Consider the following 11,879-nt stretch of genomic DNA (forward strand, 5'->3'; position numbering starts at 1 on the left):
AATAGGCTAGTCTGGAGGCTCTGTTGAATAGGCTAGTCTGGAGGCTCTGTTGAATAGGCTAGTCTGGAGGCTCTGTTGAATAGGCTAGTCTGGAGGCTCTGTTGAATAGGCTAGTCTGGAGGCTCTGTTGAATAGGTTTGGCTAGTCTGGAGGCTCTGTTGAATAGGTTTGGCTAGTCTGGAGGCTCTGTTGAATAGGTTTGGCTAGTCTGGAGGCTCTGTTGAATAGGCTACTCTGGGGCTCTGTTGAATAGGCTTGGCTAGTCTGGAGGCTCTGTTGAATAGGCTACTCTGGAGCTCTGTTGAATAGGCTTGGCTAGTCTGGAGACTGTTGAGTAGGCTACTCTGGGGCTCTGTTGAATAGGTTTGGCTCGTCTGGAGACTCTGTTGAATAGGTTTGGCTCGTCTGGAGGCTCTGTTGAATAGGTTAGTCTGGAGGCTCTGTTGAATAGGCTTGGCTAGTCTGGAGGCTCTGTTGAATAGGTTTGGCTCGTCTGGAGACTCTGTTGAATAGGCTTGGCTAGTCTGGAGGCTCTGTTGAATAGGTTTGGCTAGTCTGGAGGCTCTGTTGAATAGGTTAGTCTGGAGGCTCTGTTGAATAGGCTTGGCTAGTCTGGAGACTCTGTTGAATAGGTTTGGCTCGTCTGGAGGCTCTGTTGAATAGGCTTGGCTAGTCTGGAGACTCTGTTGAATAGGTTTGGCTCGTCTGGAGACTCTGTTGAATAGGCTTGGCTAGCCTGGAGACTCTGAATAGGCTTGGCTAGTCTGGAGGCTCTGTTGAATAGGTTTGGCTAGTCTGGAGGCTCTGTTGAATAGGCTTGGCTAGTCTGGAGACTCTGTTGAATAGGCTTGGCTAGTCTGGAGGCTCTGTTGAATAGTCTACTCTGGGGCTCTGTCGAATAGGCTTGGCTAGTCTGGAGGCTCTGTTGAATAGGTTTGGCTAGTCTGGAGGCTCTGTTGAATAGGCTTGGCTGGTCTGGAGGCTCTGTTGAATAGGCTTGGCTAGTCTGGAGGCTCTGTTGAATAGGCTTGGCTAGTCTGGAGGCTCTGTTGAATAGGCTTGGCTAGTCTGGAGGCTCTGTTGAATAGGCTTGGCTAGTCTGGAGGCTCTGTTGAATAGGTTTGGCTAGTCTGGAGGCTCTGTTGAACAGGTTTGGCTAGTCTGGAGGCTCTGTTGAATAGGCTAGTCTGGAGGCTCTGTTGAATAGGCTAGTCTGGAGGCTCTGTTGAATAGGCTAGTCTGGAGGCTCTGTTGAATAGGCTAGTCTGGAGGCTCTGTTGAATAGGCTAGTCTGGAGGCTCTGTTGAATAGGCTAGTCTGGAGGCTCTGTTGAACAGGTTTGGCTAGTCTGGAGGCTCTGTTGAACAGGTTTGGCTAGTCTGGAGGCTCTGTTGAATAGGCTAGTCTGGAGGCTCTGTTGAATAGGCTAGTCTGGAGGCTCTGTTGAATAGGCTAGTCTGGAGGCTCTGTTGAATAGGCTAGTCTGGAGGCTCTGTTGAATAGGTTTGGCTAGTCTGGAGGCTCTGTTGAATAGGTTTGGCTACTCTGGGGCTCTGTTGAATAGGCTTGGCTAGTCTGGAGGCTCTGTTGAATAGGCTACTCTGGGGCTCTGTTGAATAGGCTTGGCTAGTCTGGAGACTCTGTTGAATAGGCTACTCTGGGGCTCTGTTGAATAGGTTTGGCTCGTCTGGAGACTCTGTTGAATAGGTTTGGCTCGTCTGGAGGCTCTGTTGAATAGGTTTGGCTCGTCTGGAGGCTCTGTTGAATAGGCTTGGCTAGTCTGGAGGCTCTGTTGAATAGGTTTGGCTCGTCTGGAGACTCTGTTGAATAGGCTTGGCTAGTCTGGAGGCTCTGTTGAATAGGCTTGGCTAGTCTGGAGACTCTGTTGAATAGGCTACTCTGGGGCTCTGTTGAATAGGTTTGGCTCGTCTGGAGACTCTGTTGAATAGGTTTGGCTCGTCTGGAGGCTCTGTTGAATAGGTTTGGCTCGTCTGGAGGCTCTGTTGAATAGGCTTGGCTAGTCTGGAGGCTCTGTTGAATAGGTTTGGCTCGTCTGGAGACTCTGTTGAATAGGCTTGGCTAGTCTGGAGGCTCTGTTGAATAGGCTTGGCTAGTCTGGAGGCTCTGTTGAATAGGTTAGTCTGGAGGCTCTGTTGAATAGGCTTGGCTAGTCTGGAGACTCTGTTGAATAGGTTTGGCTCGTCTGGAGGCTCTGTTGAATAGGCTTGGCTAGTCTGGAGACTCTGTTGAATAGGTTTGGCTCGTCTGGAGACTCTGTTGAATAGGCTTGGCTAGCCTGGAGACTCTGAATAGGCTTGGCTAGTCTGGAGGCTCTGTTGAACAGGTTTGGCTAGTCTGGAGGCTCTGTTGAATAGGCTTGGCTAGTCTGGAGACTCTGTTGAATAGGCTTGGCTAGTCTGGAGGCTCTGTTGAATAGGCTACTCTGGGGCTCTGTTGAATAGGTTTGGCTAGTCTGGAGGCTCTGTTGAATAGGTTTGGCTAGTCTAGAGGCTCTGTTGAATAGGTTTGGCTTGTCTGGAGGCTCTGTTGAATAGGTTTGGCTTGTCTGGAGGCTCTGTTGAATAGGCTAGTCTGGAGGCTCTGTTGAATAGGCTTGGCTAGTCTGGAGGCTCTGTTGAATAGGCTTGGCTTGTCTGGAGGCTCTGTTGAATAGGCTACTCTGGGGCTCTGTCGAATAGGCTTGGCTAGTCTGGAGGCTCTGTTGAATAGGTTTGGCTAGTCTGGGGGCTCTGTTTAATAGGTTTGGCTAGTCTGGGGGCTCTGTTGAATAGGTTTGGCTAGTCTGGAGGCTCTGTTGAATAGGCTAGTCTGGAGGCTCTGTTGAATAGGCTAGTCTGGAGGCTCTGTTGAATAGGCTTGGCTAGTCTGGAGGCTCTGTTGAATAGGCTTGGCTTGTCTGGAGGCTCTGTTGAATAGGCTAGTCTGGAGGCTCTGTTGAATAGGCTTGGCTAGTCTGGAGGCTCTGTTGAATAGGCTTGGCTTGTCTGGAGGCTCTGTTGAATAGGCTACTCTGGGGCTCTGTCGAATAGGCTTGGCTAGTCTGGAGGCTCTGTTGAATAGGTTTGGCTAGTCTGGGGGCTCTGTTGAATAGGTTTGGCTAGTCTGGGGGCTCTGTTGAATAGGTTTGGCTAGTCTGGAGGCTCTGTTGAATAGGCTTGGCTAGTCTGGAGGCTCTGTTGAATAGGCTTGGCTAGTCTGGAGGCTCTGTTGAATAGGCTTGGCTAGTCTGGAGGCTCTGTTGAATAGGCTTGGCTAGTCTGGAGGCTCTGTTGAATAGGCTTGGCTAGTCTGGAGGCTCTGTTGAATAGGCTTGGCTAGTCTGGAGGCTCTGTTGAATAGGCTTGGCTAGTCTGGGGGCTCTGTTGAATAGGCTTGACTAGTCTGGAGGCTCTGTTGAATAGGCTTGGCTAGTCTGGAGGCTCTGTTGAATAGGCTTGGCTAGTCTGGGGGCTCTGTTGAATAGGCTTGGCTAGTCTGGAGGCTCTGTTGAATAGGCTAGTCTGGAGGCTCTGTTGAATAGGCTACTCTGGGGCTCTGTCGAATAGGCTTGGCTAGTCTGGAGCTCTGTTGAATAGGCTACTCTGGGGCTCTGTCGAATAGGCTTGGCTAGTCTGGAGGCTCTGTTGAATAGGCTACTCTGGGGCTCTGTCGAATAGGCTTGGCTAGTCTGGAGCTCTGTTGAATAGGCTAGTCTGGATGCTCTGTTGAATAGGCTTGTCTGGAGACTCTGTTGAATAGGCTAGTCTGGAGGCTCTGTTGAATAGGCTAGTCTGGAGGCTCTGTTGAATAGGCTAGTCTGGAGGCTCTGTTGAATAGGCTAGTCTGGAGGCTCTGTTGAATAGGCTAGTCTGGAGGCTCTGTTGAATAGGCTAGTCTGGAGGCTCTGTTGAATAGGCTAGTCTGGAGGCTCTGTTGAATAGGCTAGTCTGGATGCTCTGTTGAATAGGCTAGTCTGGAGGCTCTGTTGAATAGGCTAGTCTGGAGGCTCTGTTGAATAGGCTACTCTGGGGCTCTGTCGAATAGGCTTGGCTAGTCTGGAGCTCTGTTGAATAGGCTACTCTGGGGCTCTGTCGAATAGGCTTGGCTAGTCTGGAGGCTCTGTTGAATAGGCTAGTCTGGAGGCTCTGTTGAATAGGCTAGTCTGGAGGCTCTGTTGAATAGGCTAGTCTGGAGGCTCTGTTGAATAGGCTAGTCTGGAGGTTCTGTTGAATAGGCTAGTCTGGAGGCTCTGTTGAATAGGTTTGGCTAGTCTGGAGGCTCTGTTGAATAGGTTTGGCTACTCTGGGGCTCTGTTGAATAGGCTTGGCTAGTCTGGAGGCTCTGTTGAATAGGCTACTCTGGGGCTCTGTTGAATAGGCTTGGCTAGTCTGGAGACTCTGTTGAATAGGCTACTCTGGGGCTCTGTTGAATAGGTTTGGCTCATCTGGAGACTCTGTTGAATAGGTTTGGCTAGTCTGGAGGCTCTGTTGAATAGGTTTGGCTCGTCTGGAGGCTCTGTTGAATAGGCTTGGCTAGTCTGGAGGCTCTGTTGAATAGGCTAGTCTGGAGGCTCTGTTGAATAGGCTTGGCTAGTCTGGAGGCTCTGTTGAATAGGCTTGGCTAGTCTGGGGGCTCTGTTGAATAGGCTTGGCTAGTCTGGAGGCTCTGTTGAATAGGCTAGTCTGGAGGCTCTGTTGAATAGGCTACTCTGGGGCTCTGTCGAATAGGCTTGGCTAGTCTGGAGCTCTGTTGAATAGGCTACTCTGGGGCTCTGTCGAATAGGCTTGGCTAGTCTGGAGCTCTGTTGAATAGGCTAGTCTGGATGCTCTGTTGAATAGGCTTGTCTGGAGACTCTGTTGAATAGGCTAGTCTGGAGGCTCTGTTGAATAGGCTAGTCTGGAGGCTCTGTTGAATAGGCTAGTCTGGAGGCTCTGTTGAATAGGCTAGTCTGGAGGCTCTGTTGAATAGGCTAGTCTGGAGGCTCTGTTGAATAGGCTAGTCTGGAGGCTCTGTTGAATAGGCTAGTCTGGAGGCTCTGTTGAATAGGCTAGTCTGGATGCTCTGTTGAATAGGCTAGTCTGGAGGCTCTGTTGAATAGGCTAGTCTGGAGGCTCTGTTGAATAGGCTACTCTGGGGCTCTGTCGAATAGGCTTGGCTAGTCTGGAGCTCTGTTGAATAGGCTACTCTGGGGCTCTGTCGAATAGGCTTGGCTAGTCTGGAGGCTCTGTTGAATAGGCTAGTCTGGAGGCTCTGTTGAATAGGCTAGTCTGGAGGCTCTGTTGAATAGGCTAGTCTGGAGGCTCTGTTGAATAGGCTAGTCTGGAGGTTCTGTTGAATAGGCTAGTCTGGAGGCTCTGTTGAATAGGTTTGGCTAGTCTGGAGGCTCTGTTGAATAGGTTTGGCTACTCTGGGGCTCTGTTGAATAGGCTTGGCTAGTCTGGAGGCTCTGTTGAATAGGCTACTCTGGGGCTCTGTTGAATAGGCTTGGCTAGTCTGGAGACTCTGTTGAATAGGCTACTCTGGGGCTCTGTTGAATAGGTTTGGCTCATCTGGAGACTCTGTTGAATAGGTTTGGCTAGTCTGGAGGCTCTGTTGAATAGGTTTGGCTCGTCTGGAGGCTCTGTTGAATAGGCTTGGCTAGTCTGGAGGCTCTGTTGAATAGGCTAGTCTGGAGGCTCTGTTGAATAGGCTTGGCTAGTCTGGAGGCTCTGTTGAATAGGCTTGGCTAGTCTGGAGGCTCTGTTGAATAGGCTTGGCTAGTCTGGAGGCTCTGTTGAATAGGCTTGGCTAGTCTGGAGGCTCTGTTGAATAGGCTTGGCTAGTCTGGAGGCTCTGTTGAATAGGCTTGGCTAGTCTGGAGGCTCTGTTGAATAGGCTTGGCTAGTCTGGAGGCTCTGTTGAATAGGTTTGGCTAGTCTGGAGGCTCTGTTGAACAGGTTTGGCTAGTCTGGAGGCTCTGTTGAATAGGTTTGGCTAGTCTGGAGGCTCTGTTGAATAGGCTTGGCTGGTCTGGGGGCTCTGTTGAATAGGTTTGGCTAGTCTGGGGGCTCTGTTGAATAGGTTTGGCTAGTCTGGGGGCTCTGTTGAATAGGTTTGGCTAGTCTGGGGGCTCTGTTGAATAGGCTAGTCTGGAGGCTCTGTTGAATAGGCTAGTCTGGAGGCTCTGTTGAATAGGCTAGTCTGGAGGCTCTGTTGAATAGGCTAGTCCGGAGGCTCTGTTGAATAGGCTAGTCTGGAGGCTCTGTTGAATAGGCTAGTCTGGAGGCTCTGTTGAATAGGCTAGTCTGGAGGCTCTGTTGAACAGGTTTGGCTAGTCTGGAGGCTCTGTTGAATAGGCTAGTCTGGAGGCTCTGTTGAATAGGCTAGTCTGGAGGCTCTGTTGAACAGGCTAGTCTGGAGGCTCTGTTGAATAGGCTAGTCTGGAGGCTCTGTTGAATAGGCTAGTCTGGAGGCTCTGTTGAATAGGTTTGGCTAGTCTGGAGGCTCTGTTGAATAGGTTTGGCTACTCTGGGGCTCTGTTGAATAGGCTTGGCTAGTCTGGAGGCTCTGTTGAATAGCCTACTCTGGGGCTCTGTTGAATAGGCTTGGCTAGTCTGGAGACTCTGTTGAATAGGCTACTCTGGGGCTCTGTTGAATAGGTTTGGCTCGTCTGGAGACTCTGTTGAATAGGTTTGGCTCGTCTGGAGGCTCTGTTGAATAGGTTTGGCTCGTCTGGAGGCTCTGTTGAATAGGCTTGGCTAGTCTGGAGGCTCTGTTGAATAGGTTTGGCTCGTCTGGAGACTCTGTTGAATAGGCTTGGCTAGTCTGGAGGCTCTGTTGAATAGGCTTGGCTAGTCTGGAGGCTCTGTTGAATAGGTTAGTCTGGAGGCTCTGTTGAATAGGCTTGGCTAGTCTGGAGACTCTGTTGAATAGGTTTGGCTCGTCTGGAGGCTCTGTTGAATAGGCTTGGCTAGTCTGGAGACTCTGTTGAATAGGTTTGGCTCGTCTGGAGACTCTGTTGAATAGGCTTGGCTAGCCTGGAGACTCTGAATAGGCTTGGCTAGTCTGGAGGCTCTGTTGAATAGGCTTGGCTAGTCTGGAGGCTCTGTTGAATAGGCTTGGCTAGTCTGGAGGCTCTGTTGAATAGGCTTGGCTAGTCTGGAGACTCTGTTGAATAGGCTTGGCTAGTCTGGAGGCTCTGTTGAATAGGCTACTCTGGGGCTCTGTTGAATAGGTTTGGCTAGTCTGGAGGCTCTGTTGAATAGGTTTGGCTAGTCTGGAGGCTCTGTTGAATAGGTTTGGCTTGTCTGGAGGCTCTGTTGAATAGGTTTGGCTTGTCTGGAGGCTCTGTTGAATAGGTTTGGCTTGTCTGGAGGCTCTGTTGAATAGGCTTGGCTAGTCTGGAGGCTCTGTTGAATAGGCTTGGCTTGTCTGGAGGCTCTGTTGAATAGGCTACTCTGGGGCTCTGTCGAATAGGCTTGGCTAGTCTGGGGGCTCTGTTGAATAGGTTTGGCTAGTCTGGGGGCTCTGTTGAATAGGTTTGGCTAGTCTGGATGCTCTGTAGAATAGGCTAGTCTGGAGGCTCTGTTGAATAGGCTAGTCTGGAGGCTCTGTTGAATAGGCTTGGCTAGTCTGGAGGCTCTGTTGAATAGGTTTGGCTAGTCTGGAGGCTCTGTTGAATAGGCTTGGCTAGTCTGGAGGCTCTGTTGAATAGGCTACTCTGGGGCTCTGTTGAATAGGTTTGGCTAGTCTGGAGGCTCTGTTGAATAGGCTTGGCTAGTCTGGAGGCTCTGTTGAATAGGTTTGGCTTGTCTGGAGGCTCTGTTGAATAGGTTTGGCTTGTCTGGAGGCTCTGTTGAATAGGCTAGTCTGGAGGCTCTGTTGAATAGGCTTGGCTAGTCTGGAGGCTCTGTTGAATAGGCTTGGCTTGTCTGGAGGCTCTGTTGAATAGGCTACTCTGGGGCTCTGTCGAATAGGCTTGGCTAGTCTGGAGGCTCTGTTGAATAGGTTTGGCTAGTCTGGGGGCTCTGTTGAATAGGTTTGGCTAGTCTGGGGGCTCTGTTGAATAGGTTTGGCTAGTCTGGAGGCTCTGTTGAATAGGCTAGTCTGGAGGCTCTGTTGAATAGGCTAGTCTGGAGGCTCTGTTGAATAGGCTTGGCTAGTCTGGAGGCTCTGTTGAATAGGCTTGGCTAGTCTGGAGGCTCTGTTGAATAGGCTTGGCTAGTCTGGAGGCTCTGTTGAATAGGCTTGGCTAGTCTGGAGGCTCTGTTGAATAGGCTTGGCTAGTCTGGGGGCTCTGTTGAATAGGCTTGGCTAGTCTGGAGGCTCTGTTGAATAGGCTTGGCTAGTCTGGAGGCTCTGTTGAATAGGCTTGGCTAGTCTGGGGGCTTTGTCGAATAGGCTTGGCTAGTCTGGAGCTCTGTTGAATAGGCTACTCTGGGGCTCTGTCGAATAGGCTTGGCTAGTCTGGAGGCTCTGTTGAATAGGCTACTCTGGGGCTCTGTCGAATAGGCTTGGCTAGTCTGGAGCTCTGTTGAATAGGCTAGTCTGGATGCTCTGTTGAATAGGCTTGTCTGGAGACTGTTGAATAGGCTAGTCTGGAGGCTCTGTTGAATAGGCTAGTCTGGAGGCTCTGTTGAATAGGCTAGTCTGGAGGCTCTGTTGAATAGGCTAGTCTGGAGGCTCTGTTGAATAGGCTAGTCTGGAGGCTCTGTTGAATAGGCTAGTCTGGAGGCTCTGTTGAATAGGCTAGTCTGGAGGCTCTGTTGAATAGGCTAGTCTGGAGGCTCTGTTGAATAGGCTAGTCTGGAGGCTCTGTTGAATAGGCTAGTCTGGAGGCTCTGTTGAATAGGCTAGTCTGGAGGCTCTGTTGAATAGGCTAGTCTGGAGGCTCTGTTGAATAGGCTACTCTGGGGCTCTGTCGAATAGGCTTGGCTAGTCTGGAGCTCTGTTGAATAGGCTACTCTGGGGCTCTGTCGAATAGGCTTGGCTAGTCTGGAGGCTCTGTTGAATAGGCTAGTCTGGAGGCTCTGTTGAATAGGCTAGTCTGGAGGCTCTGTTGAATAGGCTTGTCTGGAGACTCTGTTGAATAGGCTTGTCTGGAGACTGTTGAATAGGCTTGACTAGTCTGGAGCTCTGTTGAATAGGCTAGTCTGGATGCTCTGTTGAATAGGCTTGTCTGGAGGCTCTGTTGAATAGGCTAGTCTGGATGCTCTGTTGAATAGGCTTGTCTGGAGGCTCTGTTGAATAGGCTAGTCTGGAGGCTCTGTTGAATAGGCTTGTCTGGAGGCTCTGTTGAATAGGCTTGTCTGGAGGCTCTGTTGAATAGGCTACTCTGGGGCTCTGTCGAATAGGCTTGGCTAGTCTGGAGCTCTGTTGAATAGGCTAGTCTGGATGCTCTGTTGAATAGGCTTGTCTGGAGACTCTGTTGAATAGGCTAGTCTGGAGGCTCTGTTGAATAGGCTACTCTGGGGCTCTGTCGAATAGGCTTGGCTAGTCTGGAGCTCTGTTGAATAGGCTACTCTGGGGCTCTGTCGAATAGGCTTGGCTAGTCTGGAGGCTCTGTTGAATAGGCTAGTCTGGAGGCTCTGTTGAATAGGCTAGTCTGGAGACTCTGTTGAATAGGCTAGTCTGGAGACTCTGTTGAATAGGCTAGTCTGGATGCTCTGTTGAATAGGCTAGTCTGGATGCTCTGTTGAATAGGCTTGTCTGGAGACTCTGTTGAATAGGCTAGTCTGGAGGCTCTGGTGAATAATTGTTTTTTCAACTACATGTTTAGAGGTCCATGCATTGCTTTTGAAAAGAGTTTAAGATTTCTGTTTTTTGGTCGAAGAAGTTGGTAAATTGAGTTGGCTATTTTTAATTGTGTAACGTCGTTCTTCGTTTGTAGAAAGAGAGTCGGACCGAAATGCAGAGTGGTTGTTACTCATGATCTTTAATGAAGGAAAACGGAACGATACATGAAATAACTCATAAAAACAAAAACAACAAACGGAACGTGAAACCTATACAGCCTATCTGGTGAAACTACACAGAGACAGGAACAATCACCCACGAAATACAAAGCAAAACCAGGCTACCTAAATACGGTTCCCAATCAGAGACAACGAGAATCACCTGACTCTGATTGAGAACCGCCTCAGGCAGCCAAGCCCATACAACACCCCTACTCAGCCGCAATCCCAATAATACAAAAACCCCAATACGAAATATAACAACATAAACCCATGTCACACCCTGGCCTGACCAAATAATTAAAGAAAACACAAAATACTAAGACCAAGGCATGACAAATTGATGCATTTCAAGTGAATGTATTTTATTTAGCCACGTTAGTCATTGATAAGTAGTGCTGAGCGATAAACCGAAATGTCGCTTATTTTATGGCTTTTTAAATAAGTAATTGACAGATGTCTGTCAAATGATTTGAATACAATTTTGGTCTCCCCCCCGTGAGTTCAATGCGCACATTACACAGTTTCTCTAGAGATAAATCAAATCAAGCCTGAACCGTGCGATTTAGTAGTGAGTTGTAGTGTTTAACAGGCCAATATTCTACTTAGTTTAGAGCATAAAACTTGGTAATTGACTACAGTAACCATAGTGCCTTGCTCATCGTCTGGTCTGTGTCATGCGGAGATGTAGAGAACAGTTGTTGCTGCGTGAGGGATCTCTAACTGAAAACACATCATCAAAGTGTCATCGTCTAGTCAGGTCTGTGTCATGGGGGATGTAGAGAACAGTTGTTGCTGCGTGAGGGATCTCTAACTGAACACACATCATCAAAGTGTCATCGTCTAGTCAGGTCTGTGTCATGGGGGATGTAGAGAACAGTTGTTGCTGCGTGAGTGATCTCTAACTGAACACACATCATCAAAGTGTCATCGTCTAGTCAGGTCTGTGTTACGGGGGATGTAGAGAACAGTTGTTGCTGCGTGAGGGATCTCTAACTGAACACACATCATCAAAGTGTCATCGTCTAGTCAGGTCTGTGTCATGGGGGATGTAGAGAACAGTTGTTGCTGCGTGAGGGATCTCTAACTGAAAACACATGATCAAAGTGATTCCTGATTGGTTTTCAGCGGTCATAAAAGCCTTATTTACTTTGACAAAAATCATTATTTTGTAGTTCTTCAGACGGTATTGGCAGCAGCTCTGTAGACATGATTTGGAATAAATGATGATGATTTGAAACAAATGTAATAATATACACAGAAGCTAAAATATTTAATGAAAGTCACGTGAATAAATGATGGTTAATAAGTGATCAGCAGTAATGAGAAGTCACTGGGTTTTTTTTATTCATTGTTTTATTCTGTGTTACAGCATTCAACCCACATAATCAAAATAAAAAACTGACCTCAACAAGCGCTAATACAATAGTTCTTTAAAGGCAGTTTAGGTTACAGTAGGTTCACTCAGAATTCTGCCCACTTGTCTTATATAGCCACTTTTTCTCCCAGTTTTCTATCTTCTCCGTATCCATTTGTGGGTTGGCAGGGCCGTTAGTAGAACCAGGAGAGATGGAGGACCGTCTGTACCGTTTGTCTGTGTGTAGATAGATAGATGAATGTCTGGCTACTCACAGAGGTGATAAGTGCTGTGTCTACTAGCGCCAATTCACACCTTCACAGTGCTTTGCTCATTAAATGGCCTGGGCTTCAACCTCAGGACACAATTCCCCAATTCTACTGGATTTCTGTTCCGCTGCCATCTGATTGACAGAGTTGTGTGTGATTGGCTCATGTCACCATGCCAAAATCCATCTCATTTTCTCTCTCGTGACCTTTAATGTTCATGGCTGTTGAGATCAAATCTTTCTCTCTGCCTCCTTCGCTCCTTCTCCATCTCCCATCCCTTGACAAACGATCTGACCTTAATGGCCACATGTACCCTTAAAT

The 11,879-nt window shown here is 48.7% G+C and overlaps 1 protein-coding gene across 1 annotated transcript in view; it reads left to right on the plus strand.

Annotated features, from left to right (window-relative positions):
* The window catches only part of LOC124044351 (trafficking protein particle complex subunit 9-like), a 393,465-nt gene that overhangs the window by 84,159 nt on the left and 297,427 nt on the right, over positions 1-11,879 (plus strand). The gene's annotated exons all lie outside the window — the stretch shown is intronic.

Source organism: Oncorhynchus gorbuscha, linkage group LG09, assembly GCF_021184085.1.
Source record: "Oncorhynchus gorbuscha isolate QuinsamMale2020 ecotype Even-year linkage group LG09, OgorEven_v1.0, whole genome shotgun sequence".
Classification (NCBI taxonomy): Eukaryota; Metazoa; Chordata; class Actinopteri; order Salmoniformes; family Salmonidae; genus Oncorhynchus; species Oncorhynchus gorbuscha.